This window comes from Suricata suricatta, chromosome 3 (genome assembly GCF_006229205.1).
Source record: "Suricata suricatta isolate VVHF042 chromosome 3, meerkat_22Aug2017_6uvM2_HiC, whole genome shotgun sequence".
Lineage (NCBI taxonomy): Eukaryota > Metazoa > Chordata > Mammalia > Carnivora > Herpestidae > Suricata > Suricata suricatta.
Genome location: NC_043702.1, coordinates 152,734,745 through 152,745,307, shown reverse-complemented (window position 1 = coordinate 152,745,307; position 10,563 = coordinate 152,734,745).

The window sequence follows — 10,563 nt, the reverse complement described above, 5'->3', positions numbered from 1 at the left end:
CCCTGGTGCCCCTATTTATTTTTCTCTTAAAGTTTTCTTCTGTCTACTTTTTGGACTTATTTTGTAAACTTTTGAGATGATACTTTATTTCCAAGTTATGCATTCAAGATTATAAATTTCTTCAAAATGATGCTTTCGCTATTTCAAACAAGGTTGGTATGCATTGCTTTTTTATCCATTAAAATATTTTTAGGGGCGCCTGGGTGGCTCAGTCGGTTAAGCCTCCGACTTTGGCTCAGGTCAGATCTCACATTCGTGGGTTCGAGCCCCGCGTCAGGCTCTGTGCTGACAGCTAGCTCAGAGCCTGGAGCCTGCTTCCTGTTCTGTGTCTCCTTCTCTCTCTGCCCCTCCCCCTCTCATGCTCAGTCTCTCTCTGTATCAAAAATAAATAAAAACATTAAAAATTAAAAAATATATATTTTTAATTTTTTTGAGAGAGAGAGAGAAAGAAAGAGAGAGAAGAAGGAACAGAGAGAAGGAGAGAGAGAAACTTAAGGAGTCTCCATGCCCAGTGCAGAGCCCAACACTGGCTCCATCTCAGGACTCTTAGATTGTGATGAGCAGAAATCAAAAGTTGGACACTTAACTGATTGAGCAACCCAGGTTCTTTGTAATATCCAAACATATGGGGTATATATTATTTACACTTTGCCATTGATTCATAATATAATTTGTACTGTATTCAAAAAGCATACTTTGATTTCACTGTCGAAGATTTTTGTGATTTACTTTTTTGGTCTAGTTATGCTTGCAAATGCATTACATAGGTTTGAAAAATAATGTACCATCTAGAGTTCTTAGGTATTGTAGTCTAATTTGCCCATTAGGTCAAAATAATTTATTATAATTGTTCAAGCCTTCTACATCCTAGCTTTTTTTGGTCTAGGTCCTAATATTTTAAATTTAATAGCTATTTTTATATAAGATTATTTTGTTTTTCTAATGAAATAAATTGTACCTACTTTAGAGATACTTTATTGACTTCCAAAGGAAACTGAGTAAAGCAGATCATTACAGAAAGAACACAAGTCCCCTATCTTCCCATGTACTTATTCCACCAAGCTACAAACTATTTTTATGAGCAGATTTAGATTACAGATGAGTGAATGTATTTGAATCTATTCAAATGGTTTCAACCAACTTCTATTTCTGCCCTACCAAAAAAGTTTATTTACCTCATAGCAGTGACAGAATATCTTTACAATACAGGTTACCTTGTTCATTTGAATTTCAGATAATGAATAAGGTTTTACCATAAGTACATCCCATGTAATTTGGGGGACATATTTGTTTTTAAGATGTATTCATTGTTTATCTGAATTTGAAATTTAACTGGGCAGCCTATGTCTGTTTGTTTTTTTACTTGCTAAATCTAGAAGTTCCTCTTCAGCTCAAAACTTTCCAGTGGGTTTCTGTCTCACAGGGAGTAAAAGCCAAAGTAAAAACCATTGTGGCCGTGGAAATCCATGCTCTAGACCTTGGACTAACTCTCAGGTCTGACTTTCTATAGTAACTCCATTATTCCTCCAACATATCTACAGTGACTTTCTTGATTTACTTGGACTACATCAACCACACTTCTGGCCCAGGCCATTCTCACTTTCTTCAGGTGACTGTAAAAATGGGTCACTTTTTGAGAGAGTTCCTCCCTGACCAGCTTATATAAAATTACGATCATTTCCATATTCCCTGACCTTGCACTCTTATCTTTCTTTCTGATTCTTAACACCATCTGATGTTATCTGGCTCCCTTCTAATTAAATTTAAGCTTTATGAGGTCAAAGACTTTGTTTTGTTCACTACTGTATACCCAATGACTAGAACTACACTGACGTGTAGTAGAGGCTCCAATACATTTTTGCATATGGAATAAGTGGAATAAGAAATTGTTTATCCAGAAAGTAACATAATGTTTACCATTGATAATATTGTTTCCCAGTGTACTGTCATACTAAACATTGTATATGCAAGTCAAAGGGATTTTATTAAGAGAATTAAGGTGATTTAAATGATTGTTTAACCCAAATTATATTTAATCTTCATAGAAAAAGTAAGATTTATTTAGATGGCGGAAGACATCATTTATTTTCATGTCTTCTTATGATTTACTTAAAAAGCTTTTTAAGCAAATAAGTAAAAGATATTGAAACACTAGATGTAGTGTTCAAAGCAGTTAAGATTTTTAAAATAAAATTTAAACACATTCATTTTTATCATTTTAAATTTACTCATGCAATAATTTTGTCTCATCAATATTTTTATAAAGCTATACATCAACTTATAAGTTTAAAAAATCTGATTCCAAGTTCTTTTTAAAAATCAACACATTGCAAAATATTATACTAAGGTCAGAGATGCATATAAACCTATCTTTACAAATGATGAAAACCAGCGTCACAAGTCCAATGATACTTAACAATTGTGCTTTAAGAAGCTATTCTGAGCTCATTCAGTTAACTCTCACAGGCTCATTCAGCTCATTCAGTTAACTCTCACAGGCTAAGGCACAGCTTCTAAAGAATAATATAATATCAGAGTGGTTGTGCCCAGTGCCTCATCCCTCAGCTATACACTGTGACAGCCCCACTACAAAAACAGTCATATCATTGAGTTTATAGCCACCAACAAAGGCCTCGCTTCCCTCAAAGTGAACTCTCCTCTTTCCAGAAGACATGACTTGGAAGCTTCCCATCTTATCACAGACTTTCCAAGAATATTGAGGGAAAGAGGTCCTGATCTCAATTACTTTCCTCCTAAGAGGTTCCTTGACTATATTCCAAAGGTGATCATCATTTAGTGATTAGCATATCAATCAAAGAATATATAGATTGGTGATTTTGTTAAGCTAGAAATGTGTAGAATTCTATTCTCTACAGAAATGAGTGTTTACTTGCTTTACATTTCCACAACCAGAAAAATGGCCATTCAAGGAGTTACTCTGTAAACAAAGTGTGGGCTGTGCACCAGTCTGGTCTTTATGGAGAAACAATGCCTCTTCCCGGGTGCTCTGCTACATCGTCATGAAGTATAAGGGAGAAAACATGGAAACACAGCTTCATTAAAAAATAATTGCTACCACATTTTGATTTCTTAGTTCAAATATTGTTAACATTCACTCTAACACTTGGTTTAAAATATGTATTTGGGAATGAAGATTAAAGTTTAGGTATGACCTATTTGCAGAGACTAATTTGTTGAAAATAATTCTATAGAGTTGGGGCAATCTATCATATTATGAAAATGTTTCACACACAATGAAGGAGAAAAAATATTACCTATTTAGCACTGAAAGACTCTTCTCAAATATAAGTAGTATTTATTTTGAGCAAAATTATTATAGAAAACTAAGTTGCATAAGATTTTATAATATAATATCGCTATACTAGACAATAACACACTGTGGAATGGCTATGTTGGATTTCCTCTGTGGCACTAATTTTTTTGGTGGATAAGATCTCTTAATTATTCTGATTTCAATATGTACCCTATGGCTTAAATTCTTACAATATTTCTAAAGGTACAAGTAAAATAGATTAGTTCAAGATACGAGCAACAGTCATTCCCAAGTTATCTCTCATAACGGTTTATTGCAGGGAGAATGCACCAAAAAAAAAAAAAAAGGAGGCAAAAGATTTTTCAGGAATTACAGCTGCAGGCTATCCTCATCACCTGGGTTCAGGTATCAAATTGACATTTCTACTCTAGTGACAGCTCCATCCTCTGTCTGTCTCTTTTACTTCTCTTTTGCCCAGTCCTGATCCTACTGCCTCTGTTTCTGTGCTTTCTCTCCAGGTGTTACATTTAAAATTTCCAAACAGAGAGGATGCGATGGAACTGTTTTGTTACTATCAAATAGAGATCGTCTTTAATCAGGTGTATTTGCTTCTTTGGTTTTTGCCTTTCCTTTGAAAAGGGGATGCTCTTAACTGCAGTCTAAGATTGTCTTTTGTTTAAGAGGCTGATTCCTGCTCCAGTTACTTATGGAATCAGAGTCAAATGTCAAATCAAAGGGCTGTGAGGCTGTGTTATTTAGAGTTTCCTAGTCTGTTTAGTACTCTAGATATACTGAGTCATAAACATAGAAGAAATATATTATTTTGGATATATTTTCAATTAAATATGTAGTGCTTATGAAGAATCTAACAATAGCTTACAAATTCTTACCTGACTGAAAACAGCATGTTCTTCTAATAATTGTTACTCCTGTGGCCCTCTTAGAAAACATTACCAATGCAAATACACATTATCTACATGTGTTCTCTCATTTAAAAAATATTTTTAAGTGTTTTTTTCTGAACTCTCTTTTTTATTTTGTTTTCATTTTAACAGCTTTAATAAAAATTTTTAAATGCCATCAATTAGATTTTGTGGAATGTTTGCCAGAGTCATAGCTCATTTTTAAAAATTTTTTAATGTTTATTTATTCTTGAGAAAGAGAGAGAGAGAGCATGAGCAGGGGAGGGCAGAGCGAAAAGAGACAGAATTCAAAGCAGGCTCCAGGCTCTGAGCTGTCAGCATAGAGCCTGATACAGGCGTCAAACCCACAAGCCATGAGATCATGATCTGAGCCAAAGCTGGATGCTTAACCGACTGAGCCACCCAGGTGCCTTGGGTCATAGCTCATATTTATTTACAATAATGCTATAATTGTAACAAACCAAATATCTTGTTATAGATATAGCCATATATTGATTGGCACTTACATAAAAGTAGAGGTTAATTTATTAGGATTTTTAGAAAGGGAGCTACAGAAAATGAATTTGTCAAATAAATATTCCCCCAATACCAACATTGTCATACTGATATTATAATAATTATAATTCTTGACACAATGACTGTCCTTACTCCTGAGAGAAAAGAGAAAGCTTAGCAGACAGAGCAGACGCTGACTGAGCCTGGGCAGAGCAGGCGAATAGGAGTCTCTCAGATCCACCTTTGCCTAAATGCCCAGGGTGCTAGGGTGCTATGTCCATGCTACCATGGCCATTGCACAGAGAGATCAAGACTTCTTCCACATTGACACTGGCACAAATTCGGCAAAGGCCCCATGGCTCTGGAAATCCCAAACAAAATTAAGGGGTTTTAATGACCCCCTGAGAAGAATTTTGACCCCAGAAAAGGGTAACACACAGAAATCTTTTGCAGCACCCAGCCATGACTATAAACTAGTCCCCCTAAATCTTGCCAAACGTGCCACTTGAAGTCCAGGACAGACTGTACAACCACTTGCAGGCTCACGCGATCATGAGTAGTCCTCCAGCTTCAACTTTGAGCTCCGCAAGAATTTTTTTCCTAAAAGGCAGACATATGCATAAAAAGGTAGCTCAGAAGACTAACTTTTCACTAAGGACCTGTAAAAAGTCTCATTTGAAATTCAAAAATGATCTGTGACTTTTTTTTGGTCTATGTCTTATTTGTTTCCCCTGAGGCAACAATTGCAACCGGCCTTATAAATCATGCGATGGTGAGGGTTCAAACAATTCACAAAGAAGCATCTTTGTTAAATACTTACCTGTATTGTCTGGTTCCACTCGTCTCAATATTTGTAAATACCAAAACCCGGGGATACAAGATATCCATCAATAGTTCCTTGTTTAAAGTAAAAGTAGTGACACAGTTTGGTGACAAAGTTTGGTTCAATAATTCAGTAACTGTATTATTTTATTTTGCATACATTTTGTAAGAACTGAAAGCAAAAACCCGGAATGCAACCTCCCACATTAGAATCTTAGTTCAGTCTATTTCTAGATTTGAAATTCGAGATTTTTAAGATTGGAACAACTCTAACTACTATGAGAAAAATACTGTGCTAGACACTATGCCTAAAGAGACAGCACTCTTGTAAGCTAAACAAGGAAAGCACCGGAATAAGTATAATAGCATAAAAAGTTAAAATAATTGTAAAAGTTTATAAAAAGTACCATATCATTGTAGAGAAAGGGGTGGTAGTTACCAGGGATCTCTTTCTAAACCAGACTCTAATATAGGAGATATAATTTTGATAAGCTGGCTCCTTCTTTAAATATCTTCAGAATTTCCTTGACTTCCCTGTGAAGAAGGGGACTTTACTCATTATGTAGGGTGGCCAATCTCATGCCTGCCTGCTCATGAGAGTTATTAGAATTTTTTGACATGACATCTTAAGGTAATCTTTGATATACTATAAATTAAGAACTCCTTGCACTTACCTGCCTTAAAAAATCCTGAAGGTGTCCTTGAGCATTTACTATATAACAAAATATCCTTTATCTGAGAGTACTTTGGTTTAATAAGCCAACACTGGGAAAATGACATGGTAAAGTGTGAGTCATGGAATTCTTGAGAGGATCTGCCTACTACCACAGGGAAAGTATATGACAGTGCTCACTCTTCACACTTTGCTCTATACTATACCAACGTTTACCATGCCTGATATTTTATAATGTCAGAGAATATAAGGAGATTTCACATACTATCCCAGTGAGAGGAGTTAAGTTATACTTGACACACTGTCCTAAGGGTATAGGGAGCATTTCATTTCAGGTAGCAAAATAACAGCCAGTTGTATCCATAGAGGCTGTCCATTAACCAAGCTCTTCCCCCACCTCCTTCTAAGATGGTGGGTGGCACTCTGACTTCCATAGTTCCGTGTGAACTTTTCAAATATATGCAAAGAAACAGATCTCACCAGAAGACTTTTTTATTAGAAGACTAAGAAAATCCATGCTTTAAAATGTCCTTGCGCAGGAGAGAGTGGGTGGCTCAGTCAGTTAGGCACCTGGCTCTTGATTTTGGCTCAGGTGATGATCTCATATGAGAGGGAGGACCGTTTTTTGGCTCAGCCCTGGGTATGGAGACTGCTTAAGATTCTCTCTCCATCTCCTTCTGTGCAAACCCCGCTGGTGCTAGTGCTCTCTCTCTCTCTCTCTCTCTCTCTCTCTCTCTCAAAAGAATAAAAAGTCTCTGCACAACAGAATACTTTTTTTTAATGTTTTTATTTATTTTTGAGAGAGAGAGAGCATGAGCGGGGGAGGGTCAGAGAGAGACAGGAGCACAGAATTTGAAGACACCCTCCAGGCTCTGAGCTAGCTGTCAGCACAGAGTCGGATGCGGGGCTCAAACCCATGAACCATGAGATCATGACCTGAACTAAAGTTGGATGCTTAACTGACTGAGCCACCCAGGCGCCCCTAGAATACTTTATTTAAATGTTTACTTATTTTTGAGAAAAAGAGAGAGCACATGCACAAGTGGGGGAAAAGCAGAGAGAGAGAGCATGGGATAAAGGGGCTGAAGCAGGCTCTGTGCTGACAGCAGAGAATCCCACTTGGGGCTCCAACTCAGGAACTATGAGATCATGACCCAAGCGGAAGTCAGACGCTTAATGAACTGAGCCACCCAGACACCCCCACAATAAAATAATTTTTTAACGAATAAACATATCAAGTACACTGGGCCAGTACTAGCACAGTACATCTATTGTTAAAGTTACATCATTGAATCTTAATTTATTCTCCATCCTAGTGAACTATGGGCTCCTCGAGGAAAAATCAGTCCTTTATCTAACCTCTTTGTCTAACAGCCCGTAACATCATCTTCATCATGTAGGTTTTCCATATGCTAGGAAACCTCAGGAACCTATAAAAGAATCCATTTAACCTATAATTGTAAATGTTGGCATCCTCAGCTTAAAACTACCAAAAATTAATGTAGCAAAAACAGAAGTTAAAACAAGACACAAGAGAAAAATAGAGACAATAAAAATATATCTCTATTAATGTGTTAGTGCTTGATATCTACCTACTTATTAGAACATAATACAGACATTATTTACATTATAATTTGAATTGATATTTTCATCATATATAAGACTATTACTGATTAATGATAAGGACTATATTTAGCCTTATTATAAAGTTAAAATTTTCCTGTTTTCGGCTGTGGGTGTACATTGGCAATCCTAAACTATTTTGACTACGATTAAGATAACATTGTGCTTTATTTTAAAGATAGAGAGAAAAATGTAATGGTTAAAGAGATCCACAAGTATAAAGCGTGGTATACACGTTACTGTTCTAAATCACTTTAAAGGAAATGAAGCAACTTAGATGAACAAGGAATTATTTTAGACGGCACATTTCCTCCACTTAGATGTCTTTTAGTTCTTGCTTGTAACAGAAACAATCAGAGATGCTAACTAGACTAAGACAAGCACCATGGCGGGACAGCCAAGATTAGAAGTGGTGTAGTAACATTCCTGATAATGAGGCACCTAGAGGAAGTGATTTTTTTCATATATCACCTGCAAAACAGTGATGTATCTGACCCCAAATAGCGTTCATCATTTCAAAAATAACAAAATATCTTTTTTGTTTTATTTATTTTTGATAGAGAGAGTGTGAGCAGGGGAGGAGTAGGGAGAGAGGGGAACAGAGGATCCAAAGTGGGCTCTGCACTGACAGCAATGAGCCTGACATGGGCCTTGAACCCACGAACCCTACCTTAGCCAAATCAGATTCTCAATTGACTCAGCCACTTAGGTACCCCCCACAAAGTATATTTTCAATATTTGAATAATTTCTATGTATTCTATGTTTTATCTAATGTCTTTCATTTAAATTTCAATTTTATTCTGTAAGTTAAAATCACTGACTCAGTAATAAGCTCCATGAAGGCAGGGACATTTGCCTTGTACAGCAGTGTATCCAATACGTACACAATTTACAACACGTAATAATCCACAGTTCGCCAATTATTTTTAATATTAAAAATATTAGGGCATGGGCAATTGAAGATTCCTAAAGGCTTGAAAAAATATTAGGGCAGCATTCTTGTAAAAATATGGTTGGTCTGCTTTAAATAAATATCATGCCATAAAAATATGATGAAATACTGTATCCTATATGTGAAATCAATATGACTTATCCTTCATGGTGTATATCCTATAACTAACAATGCATATCTTAATGATTACATATTCCTGCCAGCAATTTGTTCTAAACTGTACCCTGAATAAAAACCTACCTTCAAAGAATAGTGGTTAAAGTAACTTCTACAAGTCCTAAAGAGCTCAACTTGTATTTTGCCTTAAGTAAATAAATATAGATAGTCATTCAAAACAAACATCGAAAGAGTAATTTTTCTGACGTATATGAAATCAGCGAATACGTCTGAAGCAGTTCGTTTCATTCTGCTACAAATTGAAGAAAACCAAACTGGCATAAACAGTAATTAAATTTCAGGCCATGTTCTGCAATGCATGTTCAGCTTCTGAAGAATACACAGCTGCTTGTAAAATATGGCAATCTCTTCCTCTTAAAAGAGGATCAGAAAACCCCTTGAAAAGCAGAGAATCACATGAATGGAAGACTTTGCAATAAATCTATGGGTGAATAATACACTTTTATTTGAACAGTTAGAAAAATATGATATAGCCCTCTGCATGAATATTACAGAATGTTAGCATTTCCATTAATTTCTTCTTATACATTGTCAGGTTGAACACAAATCATTCAACTACTTTAGAAACTGTAAACTCTATATTTTATGCTATCCGGCACAAAATGTAATCTCAGAGGACACAATATTTAACACCAAATCGAAAGCCATCCCTAACACAGCTCAATAGGTAATGCTCACATGTATTTAAACCTATTTGCAGATTAAATCTGCTGCAACGGTTTTTCAAATAAAGTACCATATCTGAAATCTTCGCACATCTTTTCTTTGAACCCAAACTACTTCAAACTCAGTCACTTTTCTCTGACTAAAGCCTTGGCAACCACCACTGAGAGCTTACTTTTAACATGTCAATTCACAGACACCAAGAATTCTACTTTTATAAAGTTTGCTCAAAGTTTGAGAAATAATTTGCAGATGTCAATTCAGAAGAGAGGTGGAACCAAGAAGACCTATTTGAGGCTGGTCACCGTTTATCATATTCTCCATTTCTGCTGGAAAAGTTGCAGATAAACAGTAGTGACAAAAGAGAGTTTATCAAACCGGATTCGCCTTCTGTTGGCAAGAGGAGGTCCAGATGCCACCACCGAGCATCGCTTTGCTCCAGAGCAGCATATGCTTCTCAAGTAGTTTCTAGTGTTTTTCCTTTTGTAGAAACTACACTAACTTCCACCACCATTTTAAAATGCAGGTAACAGAATAGAGTGAGGAAATAAGAGCTTGAAAATTGCTTAAAATTCAGCATGCAAACCTGGACACCTGATTCAGGAGGATTCCTTATGATGGTTATTCAAAATTTATTTACTTGTTATTTATACACCATGAATAACTGATTTCTTATAAAGCAGAAAGCACACAAAAATTTAAATAGGGTGTTTTATGGAATCAGAAATGCCAATCACAAGGATGGAAATGGATAAATACAGTTTTTCCATGGTAACACCTTTAGATCCGAATGATAGCCTATTATCAAAAAAAAGTGTCAGTTGTGTTTAGCATATTTTATTTAAGAAAACAAGGAAGTATGCATTAAATGACTTAGAAATACTTCCAAATGTGTTTAATTTTTAGATTATTATCAATAAGAAATAGATGTATTTAAAAAAAAACTAGACAAAAATGCTA